Here is a 27,334-nt window from a genome sequence, read left to right as displayed (position 1 = left end):
CGGCTTCTACTAGAGCTATAACACTCACTGCATGGCCCAAGATTCCATTCCTTGGAATCTGTGAGGCCAAGAACCCCAGGTCAGAGAACACCAGGCTTGCCACCATCTTGGAAGTGGGCCACCACCATCTTGGGAGCTCTGGGAGCAAGGATCCCCTGGTAACAAAAGGACCCCCTTTTTGTTTTATTTATCGCTTGTATTTTTTGTTTGTTTCAATTTCATTTAGTTCTGCTTGGATCTTGGTTATTTCCTTTCTTCTGCTGAGTTTGGGTTTGATTTGTTTTTGTTTCTCTAATTCCTTGAGGTGTGACTTTAGAATGTCAGTTTGTGCTCTTTCAGTCTTTTTGATGTAGGCGTTTAGGCCTATGAACTTTCCTCTTAGCACCACCTTTGCTGTGTTCCAGAAGTTTTGTTAGTTTGTGTCATTCAGTTCGAATAATTTCTTAATTTCCATTTTGATTTTGTTTTTGACCCAATGCTAATTCAGGAGCAGGTTATTTAATTTCCATATATTTGCATGGTTTTGAAGGTACCTTTTGGAGTTGAATTCCAGTTTTATTCCATTGTGGCTTGAAAGAGTGCTTAATATAATGTCAATTTACTTAAATCTATTGAGGCTCATTTTATGGCCTATTATATGGTCTATCTTGGAGAAAGTTTCATGCGCTGTTGAATAAAATGTGTATTCTGTGGTTGTTGGATGAAATGTTCTATATATATCTGTTAAGTCATTTGCTCCAAAGTAAAGTTTAATATTCATTGCTTCTTTGTTGATTTTCTTTCTTGATGACCTGTCTAGTGCCGTTAGTGGAGTACTGAAGTCCCCCACTATTATTGTGTTGCTGTCTATCACATTTCTTAGGTCTATGAATTGTTTTATAAATTTGGGAGATCCAGTGTTAGGTGCATATATGATTAGGATTGTGATATTTTCCTGTTGGACAAGGCCTTTTACCATTATATAACGTCCCTCTTTGTCTCTTTTAACTGCTGCTGTTCTAAAGTTTGTTTTGTGTGATATAAGAATAGTTACCCCTGCTCGCTTTTGGTGTCCATTTGCATGAAATGCCTTTTTCCACACCTTTACTTTAGGTTTATGTGAGTCCTTATGTGTAAGGTGAGTCTCCTGAAGGCCCCAGATGGTTGGTGAGTTCTTATGCATTCCGCAGTTCTGTAGTTTTTAAGTGGAGCATTTAGGCCATTTACATTCAAATGTTAGTACTGAAATGTGAGGTTCCTCTGCATTCATCACGCTTTTTGTTACTTGTGTACTTTGGTTTTTTTCGTTTTTGTTTTTGGTATTTAACTTTTATTTTTGTTTTATAGGTCCTGTGTGATTTATGGTTTAAAGAGGTTCTGTTTTGACATGTTTAGAACATTTGTTTCAAGATTTAGAGCTCCTTTTAGCCATTCTTATAGTGGTGGCTTGGTAATGGCAAATTCTCTCAGCATTTGTTTTTCTGAAAATGACTATATCTTTCCTTCACATATGATGCTTAGTTTTGCTGGATACAAAATTATTGGCTGATAATTGTTTTATTTGAGGAGGCTGAAGATAGGGCCCCAATCCCTTCTAGTGTGTAGGGTTTCTGCTGAAAAATCTGCTGTTAATCTGATAGGTTTTCCTTTACAGGTTACCTGGTGCTTCTGTCTCACAGCCCTTAAGAGTCTTTCTTTCATCTTAACTTTGTATAACCTGATGACAATGTGCCTAGGCAGTGATCCTTTTACGATGAATTTCTCAGGTGATCTTTGTACTTCTTGTATTTGGATGTCTCGGTCTCTAGCAGTGCAGGGGAAGTTTTCCTCAATTATTCCCCCAAATATGTTTTCCAAACTTTTAAAATTCTCTTCTTCCTCAGGAACATTGATTATTCTTACGTTTGATCATTTAACATTCTCCCAGACTTCTTGGAGGTTGTGTTCGTATATTTTTATTCTTTCTTCTTTGTCTTTGATAAACTGTGTTAATTCAAAGACCTTGTCTTTGAGCTCTGAATTTCTTTTTTCTACTTGTTCAATTCTATTGCTGAGACTTTCCAGAGCATTCTGCATTTCTAAAAGTGTGTCTAAAGTTTCCTGAATTCTTTACTGTTTTTTTCTTTAAACTATCGATTTCCTTCTATATTTCTCCCTTCACTTCTTGTATCATGTTTTGGATTTCCTTGCAGTGGACTTCACCTTTATCTGGTGCCTCCCTAATTCGTTTATTAACTAACCTCCTGAATTCTTTTTTAGGTAAATCAGGGATTTCTTCTTGGTTTGGATCCATTGCTGGTGAACTAGTGTGATTTTTGGGGGGCATGTTGAAGAGCCTTGTTTTGTCATATTACCAGGGTTGGTTTTCTGGGTCTTTTTCATTTGGGTAGGCTCTGTCAAGGGGAGGGTCTAGGGCTGAAGGCTACTGATCAGATTCTTTTGTCCCAAGGAATGTTCCTTTGATGTAGTTACTCTCCCCCTTTTCTTACGGTTGTGACTTCCTGTGAGCCAAACTGCACTGATTGTTGTTTCTCTTCTGGGTCTAGCCACCCAGCAAGTCAACTCGGCTACAGGCTGGTACTGTGGGTTGTCTGCACAGAGTCCTGTGATGTGAGCTGTCTATGGTTCTCTCAGTCGTGGATACCAGCGCCTCTTCCAGTGGAGGTGCTGGGTAGGGGGGTGCTATGGACTCCATGAGGGTTCTTAGCTTTGGTCATTTAATGCTTTATTTTTATGCTGGTTGGCCTCCTGCAGGGAGGTGGCACTTTCCAGAGAGCATCAGCTGTAGTAGTATGAAGAGGGACCGTCAGTGGGTGGGGCTCTAGAACTCCCAAGATTATATGCCCTTTGTCTTCCACTGCCAGGGTGGGTAGAGAAGGACCACCAGGTCGGGGCAGGGCTAGGCATGTCTGAGCTCAGACTCTCCTTGGGTGGGTCTTGCCGCAGCTGCTGTGGCAGATGGGGATGAGATTCCCAGGTCACTGGAGTTGTGTACCTAGGAGGATTACGGCTGCTTCTGTTGAGTCATGCAGGCTGTCACGGAAGCAAGGGAAAGCTGGCAGTCACAGGTCTCACTCAGTTCCCACGCAAACTGAAGGGCCAGTCTCACTCCCATGGTGCCCCTGAAACAGTCCCAAGTCTGTTTCCAGATGGAGGGCGAGATGGGCTTGAAAACTTGCCCCAGGCTACTTGCCTTTCAGCTGTGAAAGGAAAGGGCTTGGTTCTTCCCCGGCCTGTGGAGTCTGCACACAGGATTTGCACCCTCTCCCCAGTTCTGGTCAGGAGGCTTCTCACCCTGTTCAAATTGTTGCAAAGTTCAGCTAGTCATTCCTTCTCCCTGTGGAGTTTTGCCTCCTGCTCCTCTGGCCACACTCCCAGTGGATCTCTGTGGTACCAGGAAGGAATGGACTGCTAGGGAACCCAGTGAGTTCCAAGGCCTTTCTGCTGCTTCCTCTACCCCTGTATTTCACTCGGTTCTCTAAATTGGCTCATCTCCAGGTAAAGTTGGATGTTTCTCCTGCAAACAGACCTTCAGGTTCTCCAGTGGGAGTGCGTATTTGAGAGAGAGGGTCTCCCTTTCACACTTCTGCATTTGAGACACTCACAGTATTTGGGGTGTCTCCCAGGTTCTGCAGAAGCAGTCCGCTTCCTTCAGAGGGTCTCTGGGTCCTCTTGGGATTGGTGGTTTGTTCTTGCAGTTGATCTCACTTCTTACTTCTGGCTTTCGGTTTTATAATTATATAAAATCTATATGCACAACGAGATTATATTTACTGGCAGTGATGCAGAGTGCTTAAGAATGTGGATTCCAGAGCCAGACTGACAATCACAAACATGACCATGTTCAACTTATTTAGTCTCTTTCATCCTCAATGTTTTCATAAGATCTATGGTACAATAGTAGCACTCAAGTCAGAAGGCTTTTATTGGGATTAAATGTGTTATATGTGTAAAGCTCTTAAAACAGCTTGAGACATGGTAAGTACCATGGTAGTGTTCGCTATGTCGTTTTTGTGATGGTACATATTTGAGTAACACTGTAATAAAAACAATTAAAAGCAACACGGGAGAAAGCATAAAAATTATTTTCCTTAAAAGAGTTCAGACTTTAGTGACTTTGAAAAACAGTGTTTGAGAGCATGCTAATGTCATATAGCTCAGATGCTTACTATTTACACATCAGTAGCTATTGTAGGGACAGGGAAGGCACTAAAAAATTTGCCTGTCACCAAACATTGAATAACTTTTGTCTAACTTGCAGACCAATCACATTTTAATTTAATTTTAAAATTAAAAACCCAAATATGATGTATATAGTAAATACTAACCATCAAGATACCCTATTAATGAGAACTATTATTTTCTAATGTCTTAAGTGGAAGTTATTGTAGTAGATATATTCTGCTTTTTGTTCTGCATTTGTACATTTGGGAAACTTCTCTTCTCCCCATATTGCACTACTGGGAATATAGGTCATAGATTGCCAAAGTGTCCTGTTCTCCTGGCCATAATCATTGGGTCAGGAATAAGAGAGTATCCAAGAACAACTAACCAGTTTCCACATGGAATTGGACATGTAGACTCTGCTTTTTTTCAGATGTTTCCCTCTTCCCCTCAGATGCATAGCAATAAGAGCCAAACTAACAACATAGACAGAGTCTGTCTGAGAATTAAGTCAAATAATCCCAACCTGAACTAGGAAAAGAAAGAAAATCCCTGTAAATGTTCTTTAATTATAGAACAATTGACATAATGAATAAAAATATGGTTGTGTTCTATGTGAAATTTGTCTTTATTCTAGAATAGTGATTTTTAAACATGAGACATTCTTACCATAATAATATCATTTGATCAAACTTGTGATACTAAAACATAACTCAGCATTCAACCTTCTACCACTAGTTCTATTAACATGTAATTGCATCATTTTAGAGGGGAATACATGTGATTTGCCATTTTTTAAATAAATCTTCTGTGGGTCACATTAAATTTGGGAGTAGTTTATAATTATTATTCAAAAAAGGAAAGAAAAGAAAAAGGTAAAATATCTGTTCCTATCTGACACTTGGCATATTAGTCAAGATCAAATACAGAATACAATACTCTAAATGAAAATAATATATGCTATATACACCACAATGAATCCATAAAAAAGAATAACATCATGTACTTTGCAGCAACATGGATGCAACTGGAGGCTGCTATCCTAAGTGAATGAAGGCAGGAACAGAAAACCAAATATCACATGTTATCACTTAAAAGTGAGAACTAAATAATAGGTTCTCATGAAGCTAAAGAATGTGGACACCATAGCTCATATGCCATACATAAAGATGGCAACAACAGACACTGGGGACTACTAGAGTGAAGGGGGAAGAGGAAGGGAGGGGAATAAGGAATGAAAAACTAATTATTGGGCACCATATTCACTACCTGGGTGAAGGGATCAATCATACGTCAATTTTACTCTAAGTAAAACTGCATCACGCAATATACCCAGGTAACAAACCTGCATATGTACCCTCTGAATCCAAAATAAAAGTTGAAACTATGAAAAACAAAAGAAAATAGTATGTGCTAAATATTTATGTGGTGTTGGTTAGTTATCATTTCTAAAAACCCAATGAGCCCTAATGCCAGTCTTCTCAAAAGCTCATATATGGAATAGAGGAAAAACGGTAAAATATATGGTATTTATTTATAAAGAGAAGGCACTGTAGACATTCACTTACTTCACTATATAGTGAAGTATTATTACCATCTTATATATGTGCATGTGTCATCATTTTGTACACCTTCAATACACACAATAAAATTTATTTATTTATTTATTTTGTTATTATTACTATTATTTTGAGATGGAGTCTTGCTTTGCCATCCAGGCTGGAATACAGTGGTACAGTCTTGACTCACTGCAACCTTCACCTCCCAGGTTCAAGCATTTTCTGCCTCAGCCTCCCAAGTAGCTGGGATTACAGGCACCCGCCACCACACCTGGCTAAGTTTTATATTTTCAGTAGAGATGGGGTTTCATCATCTTGGCCAAGTTAGTGTTGAACTCCTGACCTTGTGATCCATCCTCCTTGGACTCCCAAAGTGCTGGGATTACAGGCGTAAGCCACCGCGTCCAGCCATAAAATTTATTTTAAAAAATGCTTTTATAGGAATTATCTCATTTGAACATCAAACAAAACCGTCAAAAAGGTAACTGCAATTTTTTTTTAAGAAAAAAGTTTCACAGGCCGGGCGCGGTGGCTCAAGCCTGTAATCCCAGCACTTTGGGAGGCCGAGACGAGCAGATCATGAGGTCAGGAGATCGAGACCATCCTGGCTAACACGGTGAAACCCCATCTCTACTAAAAAATACAAAAAAAACTAGCCGGGCGAGGTGGCGGGCACCTGTAGTCCCAGCTACTCGGGAGGCTGAGTCAGGAGAATGGCGTAAACCCGGGAGGTGGAGCTTGCAGTGAGCTGAGATCCAGCCACTGCACTCCAGCCTGGGCAACAGAGCGAGACTCCATCTCAAAAAAAAAAAAAGAAAAAAAAAGAAAAAAGTTTCACAGACGCCAAGTGTGATGGCTCATACCTGTAATCCCAGCACTTTAGGAGGCTGAAGTGGGCGGATCACCTGAGATCAGGAGTTCAAGACCAGCCTGGCCAACATGGTGAAATCCATCTCTACTAATGGTGAAACCTGTCTCTACTAAAAATACAAAAACTTAGCAAGCCATGGTGGTGGGTGCGTGTACTCCCAGCTACTCAGGAGGCTGAAGCAGGAGAATTGCTTGAACCCAGGAGGCGGAGGTGGCACTGAGACCAGATGGCGCCACTGCACTGCACTCCAGCCTGGGCTACAGAGTCTCCACACACACACACACACACACAAAAAGTTTCAGAGAGATTAAGTAGCTTATCTACGGTTAAAAACAAAACATAAAACTGGTAACTCACAGAGGTAGAATCTAGTCTCAGTTCAGCTGTTTCCAAATCTCTGTGTGGTACATAACATATTTTCCAAGTTTGCATTTCATGTGGCAATGTGGGAGGCATAATCAAAACATGGAGACATGAAACAATGCACAAACTAGAGAAGTCATCACATAATTAACTATTATACCAGCAAAAAAAGAAATTAAAATAGGATTAAATTGAAGGGGTAAATGAAGGTTAGTGTGATCAGTTAGTATCGTGTCAAAGAAAAATATTAACTGTGTCCTAAAGGATACATAAAATGGAATAAATAAATAAATAAATAAATAAAATAAATTTTTAAAAATGTGATTAGGTGTTGATAGAGTTCATGTAACGGTAAGGGACATTTCAGGAAGCTTGAGTTTGGTGGGGGGAGTGGAGCTTTGGAGATACAACGGAGGTTGGAGAGGTGTGAAGAAAAAGGTGGCCGGGCGCGGTGGCTCAAGCTTGTAATCCCAGCACTTTGGGAGGCCGAGACGGGTGGATCACGAGGTCAGGGGATCAAGACCATCCTGGCTAACACGATGAAACCCCGTCTCTACTAAAAAATACAAAAAACTAGCTGGGTGAGGTGGCGGGCGCCTGTAGTCCCAGCTACTCGGGAGGCTGAGGCGGGAGAATGGCGTAAACCCGGCAGGCGGAACTTGCAGTGAGCTGAGATCCGGCCACTGCACTCCAGCCTGGGCGACAGAGCGAGACTCCGTCTCAAAAAAAAAAAAAAAGAAAGAAAGAAAAAGGTGATGTCACTTTATAAAGGAAACTGGAAAGTCAGGCAGAGCAATTTAGACTTGAAGGAATTTCATTTGCTTCTAAATACTGAAGTATTGTAGCATGCAATATGCCTTTCACAAACAAAATAGTCACATATGCCTCTCAGAAAGAAAAGGTACTATGAAATAAGAGAAAGGGACATAGGACACTGTGCTATATGCAAAAGAGAGGAGAGATTAAGTGTGATAAAATGTTAAGTTCTACTTTTAAAAGCAAGTAATTCCACCTTTCTGCCAACGATTATTATTTTAAAAGGAGGAAAATAGAAAAAAAAATTATAAGTTAGATTACTAAAGAATTTACTTCAAATCTATACAAATTGAAGCACTTTGAGAAACTAAATAGTTTACAAATGTGACAGCAAAATGTTAAGTTTCCTGTGAGATTGTACAATGTCTCTGTATCTGCCCTAGCAATCACTGGGGCTTAATAGGCCACCAAGTACAAATGAATTGTTTTAAAGATTTTAACAACTCTTTCAAAGTTCCTACTTAGCAGTAGGATCTTTAATTGACTAGTAATTGTGTTAAATCAAAATCATGGAAAATAAAAATGTTTATAATATTATTTTACTTTAATTTTTGGCAATGTAGAAAGTTATTTAAAGAGACATCAAAAACAAGTTGATCTACTTTATTACTTCGATAATCTAGGTCCTCTGAGAAGCAGACTCATGGGATTAAAATCAGGAGGAAGCTGGAAAAGGCTGCGAGAATGGCCAGATCATGATGAAATTATTAACCTGAGTGAAGGAGAGAGGAAAGGATGGTTGGGTGCAAACTTCCTTGACTGCTGTGCAATTTAAGGAAAATGAAGTGAAGTTATTGAGGAGTCCCAAGGCACAGGTAGCCACCAGAGGCATCAAGTGTCTCCAGGAATTGGCCTGCCTTAGTATCCCAGATACACTTAGTCATTGGCTAAGTATAGCCCATGGGAAATGTAAACATAGCCTCAGCATAGATGCAATCATGGGTTTCAAAGCATGGCAGCTGGAGCTCTTGGCCAATTGCCCTCCTTGTGGTTGGAGATCTAAGAGGTGCATTCCTATGGGTGCCACAGTCACTTTGCTTAAGGCTGGACATGATCTCATGCAACATTAAAAAGAGCTTTTGGCATTTTATTTTGGATGAACAATATATAACCGTGAGCTGTCTATTCTACTGGAATTTAATAATGGTATTACTTTGTAGTTCTTATGTTATGTCACAAATGGAAACTCCCCATACCACATTGTGAAATGACATTCTGGAAGATAATGAGAGCCACAGCTATAGGCAGGCAATGCCACCACTTCTAGTAGGCCACTGTATTATCTGTCCACTCATCCAGTTAAGGTATCCATTTATTAATTTAAAAAAAATACACATAGTCGGGCCTTTGCCTAGCTTTTCAACCTCATCTTTTATATTTCACCTATGGCTTACTGTACACTATCGTTCAGTGGTTTTTTTTTTTTTTTCCTGTTCATTGAACAAGCCAAACTCATTATAACCTCAGAACAGTAATAGCTATAATATCCTTTGCCTGGAATGTTCTTTTAGATTTTCACATGTTGGACTCTCACACTATTCAGACCTCAATGCAAGTATTACTACCTTAATGAGACTTTGGCTAATCAGCTCATCTAAACTAGCACATTGTCATCCAACAACAACTATCCAATTACTAGTGCTTTTTTATATTATAGTACTTACTAGTAACTGCAGTAATATCATTTTGTTATTCTCCAGTCTTTGTAGATTTGTGTCCCTAGAAAATCATAGACCTAATGCTCTCTACCATATAATCAATATCTAGCAATTGGCCTCTAAAAGTCAATAAATATTTGTTGAATAATAATTCACAAAAGAAGACATCTATATTTCAGTTGCTATAATGGGTCTGAGAATTCAAAGATATGATTTCTTCCCTCACTAGAGACTATAGTTCAAATAGAAAGTACAGTCTAATTGCTTAGAAATTAGTTTTCCCTCACCTCCTAAAGTCATCTATTCTTTCTCAAGTTGCTCCAGGTATTCCTTCTCATGGACCAATCCATTGTCTATTTTTGTTGTTGTTGTTTTTACATGAGTAAGTTCTTTAGTGGTGATTTGTGAGATTTTGGTGCACCCATCGTCTGAACAGTACAAATTGAAGTCAATCTGTAGTCTTTTATCCCTCACCCCCTTCCTGCCCTTTACCCCCAAGTCCCCAAAGTCCATTGTATCATTCTTATGCCTTTGCATCCTAAGAGCTTAGCTCTTACTTATGAGTGAGAACATACAATGTTTGCTTTTCTATTCCTGAATTACTTCACTTAGAATAATAGTCTCCAATCCCATCCAGGTTGCTCCAAATGCCGTTAATTCATTCCTTTTTATGGCTCAGTAGTATTCCATTGTATATATATAACAGTTTCTTTATCCACTCGTTGGTTGATGGGCATATGGGCTGGTTCCACATTTTTGCAATTATGAATATTGTAATGCTATAAACGTGTGTACATCTTTTTCATATAATGGCTTCTTTTCTCCTGGGTAGATACCTATAGTGGGATTGCTGGGATCAAATGGTAGTTCTACTTTTAGTTCTTTAAGGAACTTCCACACTGTTTTCCATAGTGGTTGTACTGTTTACCTTCCCACCAGCAGTGTAGAAGTGTTCCCTTTTCACTGTATCCATGACAAAATCTTTTTTCTTTATTTTTTGATAATGGCCATTCTTGCAGGAGTAAGGTGGTATCACATTGTGGTTTTGATTTGCATTTCCCTGATATTAGTGATGTTGTGCATTTTTTATATGTTTGTTAGCCATTTGTATATCTTCTTTTGAGAATTTTCTATTCACGTCCTTAGATCACTTTTTGATGGGATTGTTTCTATTTTTCTTGCTAATTTGATTGAGTTCCATAGATTTTGGATATTAGTCCTTTGTCAGATGTATAGATTGTGGAGATTTTTCTCCCACTCTGTGGGTTGTCTGTTTACTCTGCTGACTTTATTTTTCTGTGCAAAAGCTCTTTAGTTTAATTAAATCCCACTTATTTATCTTTGCTTTTGTTGCATTATTATTTGGGTTCTTGGTCATGAAATCTTTGCCCAAGCCAATGTCTGGAAGGGTTTTTCTGTTATCTTCTAGAATTTTTATAGTTTCAGGTCTTAGATTTAAGGCCTTGATCCATCTTGAGTTGATTTTTGTATAAGGTGAGATATAATAATCCAGTTGCATTCTCTTCATTGTCTTTTTTTTTTTTTCTTTTTTTTTGATGGTAGAATAGCTCTGAACAACAGAGACTTTGGAATGACAGAAATGTGGCATTCAAGAAGGCAATTTCTCTAGAACTTTACTTCCACAAATTCGTAAATAATAAAACACTAGATTGCATGCTTCTGAAAAAATTAAGTTTTACATATCAAGATCTTTTAGAATTTTCTTGAATAAAACATTAATACATTTGGTCAACAAATGTCTGCTGATACCAACCATGCACTAAGCAATGTTTTGAAATAATGGAGATACAGCTCAGATCCAAACAGATAAAATCATTATAGACTTAGTGTTTACTTGGAAAGGAAGATATACACAATAGGCAAAGAAATGAATATCACAAACTGAGATAGGACTTTGAAGAAAAAAGGCACAAGTAGGGAAAATTGCATATAAAAGGCTTAGTCTAGTTATATAGATCAGAGAAGATGCTTCAGATAAAGCAATGTTTACCCAAATTAAAAAAAAAAAAAGTTACTAGGTAAAAGTGAAGGGTATGTACTTAGAAAGATATGAAGGCAAGAGCCTTCTAGCAGAGGAGACAGCAAGTGTGAGAAAACTGAAAGAAATATCTAACAAGGGGCCGGGCGCGGTGGCTCATGCCTGTAATCCCAGCACTCTGGGAGGCCAAGGTGGGTGGATCCCTTGAGGTCAGGAGTTTTAGACCACCCCAGCCAACATGGTAAAATCTAGTCTCTACTAAAAATACAAAAATTAGCAGGTGTGGTGACAGGCGCCTGTAATCCCAGCTACTTGGAATGACGAGGCATGAGAATCACTTGAACCTGGGAGGCAGAGATTGCAGTGAACCATGATGGAGCCACTGCATTCCAACCTGTGTAACAGAGGAAGACTCTATCTCCAAAAAAAGGAAATATCTCAAAAAGACCTGAAAGAAAATAAGGAACCATAAAACCAAGAGGGACCATAATATGTGTAAGCCCTTGTAAAGTTTGTAAATTAGGCTAATCTTAATTTTAAAAAACAAACAAAAAGCTAACTGTGCTAGCCTTTATTTAAAAACAAAATCCAAACTTTGGGCCAGGAATAGTGGCTCACACCTGTATCCCAGCAATTTGCAAGGCTGAAGTGGGTGGATCACCTGAGGTCAGGAGTTTGAGACCAGCTTAACCAACATGGTGAAATCCCATGTCTACTAAACAATAAAAAAAAAGCCAGGCATGGTGGCGGGCACCTGTAACCCCAGCTACTTGGGAGGCTGAGGTAAGAGAATCACTTGAACCTGGGAGGTGGGGGTTGCAGTGAGCAGAGATCGCACCATTGCACTCCAGCCTGGGCAACAGAGCAAGACTCCATCTCAAAAAAAAAAAAAAACTTTAATATAAAAAATGACATAAATTAAATGTGCACATTCCATGGACCTTAAGCATGTGTTCGTTATGATGTCCTGCTTGGAAAAGCTTCTAGAAAAACTGTCATTTGGTTAGGCTCATCCAGGTTTGGACTAGCCGAGTACGGAAGAAAACGAGCAGTACTGCTTCTAATGATGGAATTCGCTGAAACTTGGAGCCATGATTTTGCAGGTGGTGTGATGAAGAATGACAGACCCTGGATTTATTGAAAATTTAATTGCATACTTAATACAATTAAACCATGAAATCATGAGGGAATATAAAAAATAAAAAAAAATGATCAATGCTGCTGGGGCAGCTGGAAACATTTTCATATTACAGAGTTAACTTCTATTATCAGTGTCAATATCTACATCATCCTCTAATATCTCATATGGATTTCATTAATGGAATTAGGAACAAAATCAGATGGCAAAGAGCAAGTATGCTCACTTATTGATAAAATACACTGGCGCTGTTTGATCTCTTCTTCACAGTACTTTGCTTGTCCTTTGTTGCCCTGAATTACATGTATCCCTTATGAGATGAAAAGCTAATTTATATGATTGATGTTATATGCTTCCTGAAAGTTTAAATATATGACCAAATGGGAGAGCAGCAAGAAACTCTCTATTTTTTTAAACCATAATTGTGAAAGATATGATTAAAAATATAGTTGGAATTTCTATATTTGATAGAAAACACAAATTTATGTAATGATCTTCTCATTAGTTTAGCAAAGCCTTTGTTTTCCTGCAGTAAATGTGTAATTACAAAACTTATTTAGTATTTGGCTCAATTAACTCTCTGCCTGTAAGTTATGGCACTTTTGTAACCTGAATAATTGAATATTTTTTACATTATCCTATGTAATTGTTTGTTTTTAATTTTAGACTTAACATTCTTATTTTATCTATATTATTTTGTGTATGTATGTGTATATATTTATTTTTCTTGAATATTTTTTATTTCAGACATTTTGTTATGATTCTTTGATTTTGATGACCATTATTTGAGAGAAAATTTCCAGGTAATTTTTCATTCATTGTATCTATGATAAGTTGATGGTATTTCTTTGGGAAAGAAATACCTATTTTATCAAGCAATCACCTTCAGAAAAATTCTTACAGAGTGAAGAAGAAAAGGGTCCTTAACCCATAAGTTGGGTGAACCCTAGAGACTGTGTTGCAGCCAGCTCATCCTCACATCCATATCTAAATCCTGAGCTACAAAAAAAATCATCTTTTTAATTAGATGACTTGTTCAAAATAAACACATCAACAAGCAAACAATAATGACAACTTGGCACCTAATTTGAACAAGGCATTATAATAGCTGTCTTGTATGATGCTGAGATGGATAAAACGAAATCCCAGCCCTCAAATAATGCACAATTTAGAGGACAGTAAAAATATCCACAGACCCAGTGGAGCCTCAGAGAGGGAGTTTAAAGGGGAATATACAAAGGACTATAGGAATTCAGAGGTGGTTGTGGGAGAGTTGAGGAGAAGCAAAGGGAATTTTATGAAAAAGCACATCTTTTCACATACATCCTAATGTAGAAGGGTTTCACTAAGTGAATAAGAATAATACATTTGAACTTTGATCATGATAACTGAGTTGTGGAACCTTAAAGAACATCTATGTATATATTCAGGAAAAAGAAAGGGTAGAAAAAGAAAAGGTAAAGTGTGAGATATTTCTAGAAAACCCAGCAAACAACACAGATATGAAAGCCAATTTACAAGAAAGTTCAGTGGAGGAGCAGATGTCTAGCAATATCAGATGTTCTAGGTGATCAACAAGGATTTAAATGGAAAATTTAGTATTTAGTGTGGTAACAAAGAATATTGAGTGTTTCAGTTTGGGAGGTCGAGGTAGGAGGATTGCTTGAACCCAGGAGTTTGAGACCCGCCTGGGTAATATAATGAGACTCCATCTCTACATTAAAAAAAAATTAGCCAGGCATGGTGATGTGCACCTGCATTTTCAGCCACTCAGAAAGCTGAGACAGGAGGATCACTTGAGCCTGGGAGATGGAGGCTGCAGTGAACCATCATCATGTCACTGTACTCCAGCATGGGCAACAGAGAGACCCTATCTCAAAAAAAGTAAAAAAGACTGTTGCACTACATTGAAAGAGCAAATGTGGTAATGGGAGGCCTTAGGAAGAGAGAGAATTTAGGTACCTATTTTTAATTTTAATATTTAAATAATAACCATATTCATATTCATAGCTACAACTTATTTGTGCATTCAATATTTATTGAGCACCCACTATGCTCCAGGTACTTTTATAAGCATGTAAGAAGAAACAGAAACTTAAGCACAAAGATTTTAAGTAACTTACTCAGCTGGTAAGCTGAAGATGCCAAGATTAGAAGCCAGGCAGTCTCACTTCAAAATCTGTGTCCCTAGCCTCAACAAAATATTGCTCCTCTTTCTCTGTTCTAGGCACTCTAATGCTTTCAATACATTACTCCATTTAGTACCCACCACAGTCCTGTGACATATTGCTGTGCTGATCATTGTTTAGGTAAAGAAACTGAGGCATAGCAAGTTAAGTAACTTTCCCAAGCTCACACAGCCAGAAAAAAGCAGACCAGAATTTTAGTCTAAGGAAGCCTGATTCCAAGCCCCAGGCTCTTATTTATTATAATACTATGCAAATCTTTTATTTAGAGACATTTTGGAAAAGTTTGGAAAATGATAAAATATAACAAATAAAATAACTCTACCTAGCAATAGCTACTATCAAATTTTTAATGTATTTCTTTACAATATTACTGTGCATTTTACATAATTGAAAATTTTAAGTATACACAATTATATATGATTATTATCAAGATTTAAGTTATGTGCAAAACACTGACACTGCATCTAGTACATAGTAGGCATTAAAAGAAGGTAGGTACAATTTTATTTCTACTTTCATCATTTTAATTAAATTAACATACAGTTGACCCTTGAAAAACATAGGTTTGAACTATGTGGGTCCACTTATATGTCTTTTTTTTCAATCAAACAAGGATCGAAAATAGATTATTTGCAGGCCGTGAAACCCAACAGGATTCAATAGGGAGGGCTAACTTTTTGAATACACAGGTTCTGCAGAGCCAACTGTGGGACTTGAGTGTGCATAGATTTTGGTAAACATGGGGGTCCTGGAACCAATCCCCCATGTACACTGAGGGACAAATGTATTTATATAGTGCTTTATACATTAAAAGGTATATTCATATATGGTATCTCCTTTGTTCTTCAATGCATTTCTAATAGAAAACATGAACTTCGTTACATTTTCATTTAACAAATGAGAAATTCAACCTGTGAATTTAAGTGATTTGCTTAAAGTTATACACACAAGCAGCAGTAACTCTTGGCCTAGAACACCATGCCAGATAAAATATATGAAAATGATAATCAATGTATCAATGCCTCAGACATTGAGAAAGAAGGTACAATATTTTATTTTCACCATGAGCTTAATCATATACCAGTTTCAATTCCTTGTGGTGGAAGTTACATGGTATCTTATTTTGTCCCAGCAATGACCCTGTGTGGCAACTGCTATGTCAGCCCGACAGAATCAACACACACACACACACACACGTGCACACACACACACTCACAACCCTCAGCTAAAGCCATGACAGGTTAACTGACTTGCTCATATCCATGCTTCTTCTAGATCTTGCAAGGAGTGTACATACCTCTTTTCTTCTACAACTGAGGGAATAGAATAAGCAGAGTAGAATAAGAAAGATACAGACTATGAATAGAATAGATATAGAACTAGAATGTGCAACTTCTGTTATTATAAAATATCATTTCAGAAAAAAATAGAGTCGAGTCAACACCGGTGGATGCAGTGTAGGGATATACATTTAAAAGACAGGGATATCATCAAACACTGAATAGGTAGAGCTGGGTAAACAGTGGTGTGGGTACCTCCAAAATGTCAGGGTGAAGGACTGCAGTTTGAGGCAGTTAACACAAATAACAAAGGGTAGGAGGTTGACACATTTGGTGGAAACACCAGCTATTGGTGACAGGAGGGTACTGTGAATGGACAAGATTTTCTGCTGAACTAAGCAGTCACAATGGAGACCACATGGTTATAGTCAGCTAATCTTTCTGCACCTTCTCTTCCAGGTGCTGGCCTTTAGACTGATGCTAACACTGAGGATTCATTAGCCACATTTATTTAAAGAACCACAGAAATGCCATTATTCAGAAATTTCTTATGAAAGTGCCTCATAAGGAAAGAATTATCATGGGTTAAACTTATGCTGATGCTGACCCTGTGAAAAACATGCTTACAAAATTATCTGCACTGACAACTCTACAATAGTCTAAGATAAGTTCAAGAATTCATTGGAGTTCCATTCAGCTTTTATAATTAGGTAATTCTTCTATCACAGTCAGCTGGAGATTAATCACAAAATGTGAACAGTTTTATTTTCTGTATTTCAGGAAACTTAATTGGCGATAATCATTGTAATTGTAAAGAAATCTGCAGAGCCCTTTCATTGTGGCCATAGCACTGGCTTTAAAACAAGTTCAGTAGATGACTGTGTGCATGTGTGTACACACATACATGTGCGCATATGTATTTGTGAAAGAGTATAATTATACAATTAAGTGAAGAAGAAAAAGATTCTTAAGAGAATGTGACAGTTGATGGTCTGAAAGTAAAGACAAGGAAAAAGGATAATGCTTCTGAAAACCATCATTTAGACACACAAGTGGAGGCTTACATAAACCCTGTTCTGACCTTATGTATCTGAAATATTTTTAAATTACTGAAATCTTCAGAAACTGCAAATAGTTTCTTATGAAAAAAGCTACTCTTACATAAAAGGAACTCTTAAACTTAGAGAACTGAGCAATAGAGAGATCAGACAGTAACTTACAATTCTCTAAAAGTCTTAAATATATGTAAAATTCACAAAAATTCACAAAAGCAGAGGAATATTTGTGTCCCCCTAAAATTTGTATGTGAAAATCCTACCCCACAAGGTGATAGTATTAGAAGGTGAGGGCTTTGAGAGGTGATTAGGTCATGAGGGATTAGTGCCCTTATAAAAGAGGCCCCAGAGAGGAGCTACCACGTGAGGATACAGCTAGAAGTCATCTATGAACCAGAAAGTAGAACCTCAATAGGCACCAAATATGCCTTGATTTTGGACTTCTCAGCTTTCGGAACTGTGAGGGATACATTTCTATTGTTTATAAGCTCTGCGGTTTATGGCATTTTGTTACAGCGGCCCAAAGAGACTAAGGCAGAGGCCTACATAAATCCCTGTTCTGACCTTATGTTTGTGAAATATTTTTAAATCGTTGAAGTCTTCAGAAACTGCAAATAGTTTCTTATGGGGAAAAAAAAGGTGTTTTTACTTAAAAGGAACTCTTGAACTTAGAGAACTGAGCAAAGGAGGGATCAGACAGTAACTTATAATTCTCTAAAGGCTTAAATCCATGTAAAACTCACAATGCAGAATAAATATGCACCCACGCACAACCTAAATCTAACCAGTTACTGCTGAAAACCTGAATGTTTTGGGGAAGTGTGCCAGAAAGCTCTAAAGATTTTTAAGCTTTTCCTGACCTCTTTATTTTCACTGAAATGCAAATATATATTTAAAAATCTGTTTATATAAACTGAAGAAAAAGAAATCAATATAAAATTTTCCAAATTTCCTGGATTATTTTAAGGTTAAAAGCAAAAATGAGAGAAGAGATTTTCTTAAAAAGTAAGAAAATAATCAGTTTTGATTCACTAGGTTCAAAAAATGAGTAGAAACATACATCTAAACCCACCAGATTTTTAAAAATTTTGTTCTTTATTTTAAGAATAACATTGCATTTTTGGAGGAATCTTTTTTTTTTTTTTCAGGGAAGAAAATATCATAATTTTGAAAAAACAAAAAGGGGGACCAATACAATTTCCCTTTTTGAATTCTAGACAAACAATAAAAAGCAATTCTGTTAATGATTTTTTTAAAGTGAGCTTTGCAACATATTGGCAGTCCTAGACTGAAGAATTTTACCACTCTAATTACAAACAGTAGCAGTTGTTTTATACTAAACATACCAAAACATAAGTGAGCATTTTATATGAATATGAATTATTCCTGCTGGGTACCTATATACATGTTTTAAATATTATATGATTTACCCAGAATCCAGTCAGAAGTAGGTCATATTGATAAGGAGTGTCTTTAGAACATGGATGGGTAATTAAAAAATCTATGCATAATGTAAACATTCCAACTATTTGACAAATAAGTACAGAAACATTTTCAATTATTACTTTTTAAAACTATGTTAAATGTGGTTATTGGTAAAATTTAGTTTAAAGCAGGCACATTTCTTTTTACATTTTTTTTTCTTTTTTCATGAACATTTATCAGGTCCAGAAGGCAGGCATAGTTCAATGAAGTAATTTTTATGCCCGGCTAGCATTTTTTATTTGTAATGATATGATACTGGGTATATTAATGCAAAGATCCTACAATTTTATTTTATAACCTCGTTTTGCTTTTTTAACTGACTTTGATTTCTTTTTTCAAATTTTCCAGTTATGCATGAAGATATCATACTTGAAAAACTAAATATGAATTAGCTTCTCTTTTGTAAAACAAAAACAAATTTGCAGGACTTCTACTGCTAGGAAGATGGATTAGGTATACATTCCTCTATCTTTTTTTATTAAGTACAACATACAACTAAAAACCTTGAAATGAAAGTACGTATAGGCCGGGCGCGGTGGCTCAAGCCTGTAATCCCAGCACTTTGGGAGGCCGAGACGGGCGGATCACGAGGTCAGGAGATCGAGACCATCCTGGCCTACACGGTGAAACCCCGTCTCTACTAAAAAAAAAATACAAAATCTAGCCGGGCGAGATGGCGGGCGCCTGTAGTCCCAGCTACTCGGGAGGCTGAGGCAGGAGAATGGCGTAAACCCAGGAGGCGGAGCTTGCAGTGAGCCGAGATTGCGCCACTGCAGCACTCCAGCCTGGGCGACAGAGCGAGACTCCGTCTCAAAAAAAAAAAAAAGTATGTATATATATATATATACCCCCCCACACACATATATACACACACATATGGATATAGAGAGATACACACACACGCACCTTAAGAGTTCTTAAACTTGACAGAAGTATACACCATAAAAGGAAAAATTGATAAACTGGATTTCATCTAAATTAAATTATATTACTCTGTGAAGAACTCTGTTAAGAGCATTCAAAAAAACAAGCTACAGAGTTGGAGCTCACATTTAAAAACCACAACATCAACCAAGGACTAGTATCTAGAATACATAAAGACCTCTCAACACTTAACATTAAAAAAAAAAACCAATTGGAAAACGGATAAAATACATGAGCAGATATTTTCCCAGAGAATATATGAATAGTAAGCACATAAAAATTTGCTTACCATCTTTAGCCATTAGGAAATCATAAATTAAAATCACATGAAATATCATTACATACCTATCAGAATGGCTAAAATAAATAATAATGACAACACCCAATGTTAGTGAGTGATGACACAGAAACTGTGTCACTCACACATGGCTAATTGGAATGTAAAGTGGTACAACCACCCTGGAAAAGAGTTTGGCACTTTATTACAAAAACTAACCATGCAACTATTACATAATCAGCAATTGCCTTCCTGGGAATTTATCCCAGAGAAAATAAAAGCTATGTTCACCACAAAAACCTGTATGTTAATGTTTATAACAACTTAATTCATAATAGCTCAAAACTGGAAGACATCCTGATATACGTTAATGGGTGAATGGTTAAACAGACTATGGTATATCCATACCATGGAATCTCGCTTAGCAATTTAAAAAACTAGCCTACTAATATATGCAAGAATCTGGATGAATCTCCAGACTCATATGAGGTGAAGAAAAAAGCAAATCCAAAAAGGTATATACTGTATGAAGTGGAAAAATTATTATAAAGAGACCAGTTTAATGGTTGCCACTGGTTGAGGAAGGGTTGGGAGTTGGAGGGAAGTATATGTGGCTATAAAGGGTCAATAGGAGCAATCTTTATGGTGGTGAAAATAGCCTCTATCTTAACTGTATCAATATCAACACCCTCGTTGGAATACTGTACTATGGCTTTGCAGGATGCTATTGTTGGGTTTCTCCACATTATTTCTTATAAATGCCTATAAATCTATAGCTATCTCAGAATAAATAGAACTACTTAAACATAAATGGCTAAATACTTTGCAAGCTCTGAAAGGATCTCCATAAAGGCAATCACAAAGGAAAGTTCTAGGTTTTTAAGATTCTTTTCCATTTTTCATTTAAATTTTTCTGTTTTTTTACAGGAAACTTACATTGCTTTGGTAATAAGAAAGAGAAAATATAATACACTTTTAATCTAAAATATTTTTTAGATACAGTATCATTCCTCTGTTCACATCAATACAATGTTCTAGATATGAGAGGCAACTTCCAAATTCACCATCTGTCTATTATGAAAAATTTTAACCTGTGGTCAGGGTATTTTATAGCTAGAGTATAAACTTGTAATTTGAATAAAGAGTATGGGTTGAATAGCAGATGTGCCAGCCTTGTTTCTTTTCTATCTTAGATAGAAATTTATAAAAAATTAAGTTTGCTCTTAGAACTTAAAAGTGTTAGTTCTGAACCCTAGAGATGCTGACCTAATGGCGGGATATTGTGGCTGCATGCTGCCAATTAGATAAAAGCAACATCAGAAATCATTTCATATCGCTTTGCTTGGCTGGAAGTGTGTGTGCACACAGATACACACACACACTTCTAATTTCTGCAAAAGATCACTGCTAGTTCTTTAGAAATCTGCTGGCCTATTTTCAAAAGCTGAAAATGAGCTGGAGCCCAGTGCTGAACATCAGAAATCAAGAGGCAATCTAAGTGATGGTGACAGTAGGTTTTAGTGAATACAAAAGATGAAATGGTAGGAAGCTGGATAAAGATAATTCTGCTCCAGAATCCAAAGGGCAAGAGAACATAAAGATGTTAGAGGTCAGTATCATTGAGGAGGGAAGAGTTTTGTAGCTCTAATTGATTCTCCAGGCTCCTAGAGGGATTGAACTTCTTTTGGAAACATAAAGGTAGAGGGCATAAGCAGAAAATATATATCAGATACAAAACCAATAGTTCTCCCACAATACATCTCAAAAAGTAATGTCATTAAATTCTGGAGCCCTGAAGCAAAATTCTTCAAAGTTGTCTCCTTGCAGTTTTCATAAGAAATAACCTTTGCCATATGCCCTGGGAAACTCATGTTTTCATCTGCAGTATCAGTCTGAAAAGATTATTCTAAGTTACAGAAATTTGTAAATTATTAAACCTTAAATGAATGTAAAAATGTTACGTCATCTTCATTAGCATACTTCCCTAAAACAATAGAGAGTGCTTGGCTTGAGAAACTGAGCTAAGCTTGAAGTAAAGCCTTGCTCTGCTGTGTAATTCCTTACTTGAAGAATTTACTTCCGGCTTCAATTCTGTTTAGTGGTAGGTCTGCCATCTAGTGGCCACTTACATAAATACAAGTTGTGATCATAAATTAAAGACCATATGAAAATATTAGGTCATCCAAATGGACCATTCTGGTACAACTATAAAATGGCAAAGAGGATTTGACTGATGGTAAGAAAATTTATGTTCAGGGATCACTTAGAGGTAAGTGCTGACTCAAAACACTATGAGTACAAAAGCAAAGTAAAAAGCCATTTAGACTGATGTGGACTTCAAAATGAGAAATTTATATTCATGAATTTTCACTAAATGTAAAAGAAAGTAACTGCCGTGTTAACTTATTTATTTTTTCTCCTCAATATCTTTCAGTTCAATCACATTTATATTTTCTACTTAATGGAAACCATGAAATAAAATTTTCTTCAGTATTTGGATTTGGGCTGCCAATTTGCAGAATTGTCAGTTATTAAATAAAATGTAACACAGTTTCAGAACTTAAACTCTAAAATATAACATTGTTCACATTCAAATAATACATTAGCTTTTGGGACTTTATTATTATTATTGTTTTATTTGTTAATAGAAATGACAGGTAATGCTAGGTTTTTGACGCTCATTCTCTTGGCATAATTTTTAGTTATTTGTCCAAAGCTACACACTCCCATCCTCAGTTCCTTCCAGAGCGCTAACCTGAAAGCTTATATTTTTAAAAGCTCAAATATCATTAAAAAGCGAATTAACATGCCTGCAAATGGTATTTGCACAGTGGCTAAGTACACTGAACATACCCTGAGAAGTATTTACTAAGCTAAATTCATCAGACAAGTGTACAATATTCACATTGCAGTGTTAACAATTGTTATTTTTATTTATTTGGTTTTTGAGTTGGTATGCTTAAGAAGAGATTAAATCTACCTCCAAATTATAGATCTTTTGACATACTAATCAGTTACATTGAAGCCATTTAAATAAGTAATATTTTAAAAATCCCCAAACCATTAAGCATATTTTCATTATTGTTGTATTCAATTACTTTCCCCTTAGGCTTATTATTATTGCTTGAAATAACAGGATGATATCATATTGTTCAACTGTAAATATAGGTAATTTTGCAATTGCTAATGTTGTGTAAAAAATGTCCTTTGATAATCCACAAACCAATACTCTGTTTGTAAAACACAAGCAAAATAATGAAACAATTTCCATTCCATACTTAATACTTGATTTTATGGGGTCCCATTTATTTGTAATTTGTAAACATAACCTCTTACAATCAAGTATGGGAGCCTCAAAGTCATGAATGATCTCCAATTTAAGGTAAGAATGCTCATACATTTGCTGGTGGATGCATTTATTTCTAAATAGGAACATCTCATGTAGTTCCTAATACTGATTATGCCAAGACCCATGTACTTTAAAATATGGCATTCCAATGTGTGGAATTTTCTTTTTCCACTCAATCTGTCTACTTTTTAACAACATGGCCAAACTCCCAGGATCTTAATGCCAAAAAAAGGATGACTTTTTTTTTAAGAAATAATTTAAGATCCTAAAATGAAAGCAAAATGTCTATTCTCGTGAATAACAGAGTCAGTCACAAGACTGAAACCATGGTCTATAATAATTTAAATATATTTATTACTTAGTCTATTATGTGTCAAACTTACCCTGAGTCAAAATCATGAATGTAACATTAAATGTGCGTTTTCTTTAAACCACACTGTGATGAAATGGGCTCTCACTAGGGAGTCTGGCTCCAGAGGCCTCACCCAGCAGACTGCTCACTATCACAGAGGACTTTTCACACATTTCCTTGGAGAGGAGGGAAGAAACCATCAAGAAAGGGAATTTATAGTCCCAAATCACAAAATGGCTACTATATCAACTGGAGAAAAACTACTTACAGGAAGAAAAATAGCACAAAACAAATCTTTAGATAGTCCATGCCCTAGCACAGAGTTTGGACAGACTTAAGCCAAGGGCCAAATCTGGCTCTCTATCTCTTTTGTAAATATTTATTGTAAATAAAGTTCAATGGACACACCATGCCCATGTGTTCCCCTGTTGTGTATAACTTCTGTCTCTTTTTATTCATTGCTTTCTCTGTATGAGATGTGCATTTCTCTTAACCTCAATCAACAAAATCCAACCTATCCTAAAAGTATAACTTCGTATAACGGAATTAAATTGAATGTATCATTTGGAGCCTTGTTTTTACATTTAATATTTTTTCTGAGATTTATGGATACTGCTGAATATAAGTGTAGCTTATCAATTTCCACTTTTTAACTGCTATGGACTATTCAGTTACACAAATCAATAAAAATTAACCTATACTGTGCCAATGGGCATTGGGTTGGGGTTAACACTTTGGTTTTTCTCAGTAATGTTTCTATGAATGTTCTTGTACATATCTCTTGATTTACAAATACAACAGTTTTTAGAGTTTTTACCTAAATGTTGATTTATTTTTTGGCATGGTTGGTAAACACTTGACAATGTGACTGTTTTTCTTTTTGGTTAGTAGTAAATGGAATATTTTGTGGGTTTTATTGATACCAATTATATACTGATTATCTTTATCATTGATTACCATTTATGTTTCATCTTCTATGAAAAGCCTGTTCAATTTTTTGGCTTTTTCCAATCCTCCTCTCAGTCTGTTTGTCTTTTTACCTTATTGAATTGAAGGTGTTTTTTTTTAATATATTCTAGATACTACCTCTTTATCAATTATATGCTGCAAATATCTTCTCACTTTATAACATGTATTTTGTGTAAGTATGATATTTTTATAAAAGAAAATTTTACGGCTCACACCTCTAATCCCAACACTTTGGGAGGCCAAGATGGGCAGATCACCTGAGGTCAGAAGTTTGAAACCAGCCTGGCTAACGTGGCAAAACCCCATCTCTAATAAAAATACAAAAATTAGCCAGGCGCGGTGGTGGGTGCCTGTAATCCCAGCTACTCAAGAGGCTGAAGCAGGAAAATTACTTGAACCCGGGAAGTGGAGGTTGCAGTGAGCCAAGATTGCACCATTGCACTCCAGCCTGGGCAACAGAGCAAGACTCGGTCTCAAAAACAAAAAAAAAACAAAAAAAACAAAAAAAGAAAATTTTAATTTTAATGTAGTTAAACTTACATTTTGTTTTTATGGTATACAATTTTGTATTTTGTTTATTAAAACTTTCTCTGCCTCTGAGGTAATATAGGTATTGTTCTATATTATAACCTAAAAATGTTAAATAATCTAGAATTTACTGTTGTACTCTGTTCTAAGAAAGAGATAAATGTCTTTATTATACAAATAACCAATTTTTCAGCATCATTTATTGAGAAGTCTATCTTCCCTCATTGTTCTGCAACATTAACTCTATACTAGAAATCAAGTTTCCATAGATATGAAAGTCTTTTCCTGAACTCTATTATTTCAGATTGTTCTCATGGAGACAATGTGACAATGCTTAATCTTTTAATTCTGTATTTCCTTTGTATATTTTGAGTCAATGTTGTGGTCACCAGTACAGATATAAAATTGTTAAATTATCCTGTCAAATCAAACCTCTTATCATTACGTATTGACTTTGACTCTCTTTATTGATACTCTTTATTCCTACTAATGCATTTTGCCCTAACTACACAAGTATTATTATGGGTAGTGTTCACCCAGATACACCTTTATTTATCTCTTTACTTTTAGTATTGGTATTCAGAGAAGTCTTATGTGCAGAACAACACTGTTATGCCATGAATTAAACTGTTGTTGAATATATGCAGGAAGAGTATTTCTGTATGGCCTTGCTCTATACTTTCTGAATGAAGTAATTATTGTCATGCCCCATGCAACTGTGTGCATAGCACTCACCAGTAGCATAACCTAATGATTGGATATAACATATAAGACCTCTCCTATCTTTCTACTGAATCTTCTGAATTAGTTGATTACTGAGTTAGAAACAATGTACTAATCAATGAGGATTTTATTTGTAGTAACAATAACAATTTGGGTAAATGAATAGAAAAAAAAAACCACTTTTGAATAACACAATAAGTAGATAGAGTTGAATGATGGTAAATATCAGAGGCAACAGTAATCTAGAACAATATTAAATAAAAGTTCATGGCAGATTGATGATCATTCAGATATAACCTTACCCCCACTGAATAGTTAGGATATTTTTAAGAAACACTTCAAAGAACATTATCTATACCTGAATAATTAACAAAATATTGAAACGAGGTATTAAAAGTTATAAATGAATTCATGAAAACAATGCATTTGAAAAAATCTATACAATAATACTGCACCAAAAATGACAGAAAGACATAAAACTTTACATCAGGAATCTGCCTGAAAATCTCAAGATTTCAGTAATATATTTTATTCACAGAGAAACTTGTTCTCCTATGCAAAATTTGCCTAAAATGTTACCACATTAGTGAATCTAATAAATTCCAAAGTCCCAGGGTCCTGTAAGTTTTCAGCTTTACAGAAATGATCAAAACCGAGTGTCTCACCTATTATTTAATTTAAAAAAGTTTGTCTGAAGTTTACAAGCCAAAAAATAAAATATATATATATATATATGGGTAATACTTTACAGAGTTTTTTGAAGGATAGCTGTGGATTTTTAGAAATGTCTTATCTAATGTTTAGATAAGAACCCAAATAAAGTATATTGTCAGTGTGAATATGTATACTCATATATATGTATACACGAACATCTCTCTCTCATCACACACTGTCTCTATATATACACACAAACACATATATACACAGATGTGTACACACATACATACACACATACAAAATATATATGTTCAATGGGTACAAAGTTATAGTTAGGAGGAATAAGTTCTAGTGTTTAATTGCACAGTAAGGTAACTATAGTCTGAAATAATGTATATTTCAAGATAGCTAGAAGAGAGATTTTGAATGTTCTCACCATAGAGAACTGACAAGTGTTTGAGGCAATGGATATGGTAATTACCTTGATTAGATCATTACACAATGTAGATAGGTACCAAAACATCACACTGTACTGAATATGTACAGCTATTATGTGTAAATTAAAAACAAAATAAAATGTGAGTGTGAGTGTGTGTGTGTGTGTGAGAGAGAGAGAGAGAGAGAGAGAGAGAATGAGTGTGTGTTGGAAAGCTTACAAACTTAAAGTGAAAATTCAACTTTGGAAAAATTCACTAGTGATGTCAGTGTTATAATTTAAATCTTAAGGAGAGATTAAGAAGATAAGCATGCTTAAAATGTGTATGCTTAAAGAAAATCTTCATCATTTTCTTAAATACTTGATGTTTCACATTGATAATTCCAATTGAATTAGAAATTCATCTGCATTATCATAAGATATATCAACATTTCATGTGTTAATAAGAGATTTAAAGAATTCTCTCTGAAATATAATTAAGAAATAAAATTATCTGAACTCAGGTTATTGTCAAGACTGGTTTTATTCAGTCAAGAAAAGGCATTCAGGGCATTTGTTATTAA

At 36.0% G+C, this 27,334-nt stretch overlaps 1 protein-coding gene and 1 long non-coding RNA gene across 3 annotated transcripts in view; one reads left to right on the top strand and one right to left on the bottom strand.

Moving 5' to 3' along the window:
- The window catches only part of CTNNA3 (catenin alpha 3), a 1,797,749-nt gene that overhangs the window by 236,921 nt on the left and 1,533,494 nt on the right, over positions 1-27,334 (bottom strand). The gene's annotated exons all lie outside the window — the stretch shown is intronic.
- Positions 125-17,514, top strand: LOC117082684. The gene is made up of 3 exons (XR_004436732.1): positions 125-158; positions 13,295-13,350; positions 16,476-17,514. It is a non-coding gene; the product is annotated as an uncharacterized LOC117082684 (long non-coding RNA).

Source organism: Trachypithecus francoisi, unplaced genomic scaffold (genome assembly GCF_009764315.1).
Source record: "Trachypithecus francoisi isolate TF-2019V2 unplaced genomic scaffold, Tfra_2.0 Lachesis_group9, whole genome shotgun sequence".
In the NCBI taxonomy this organism is placed as follows: Eukaryota; Metazoa; Chordata; class Mammalia; order Primates; family Cercopithecidae; genus Trachypithecus; species Trachypithecus francoisi.
Note: the sequence above shows the minus strand (reverse complement) of the source record. Positions and strands in the feature narration are given on the sequence as shown.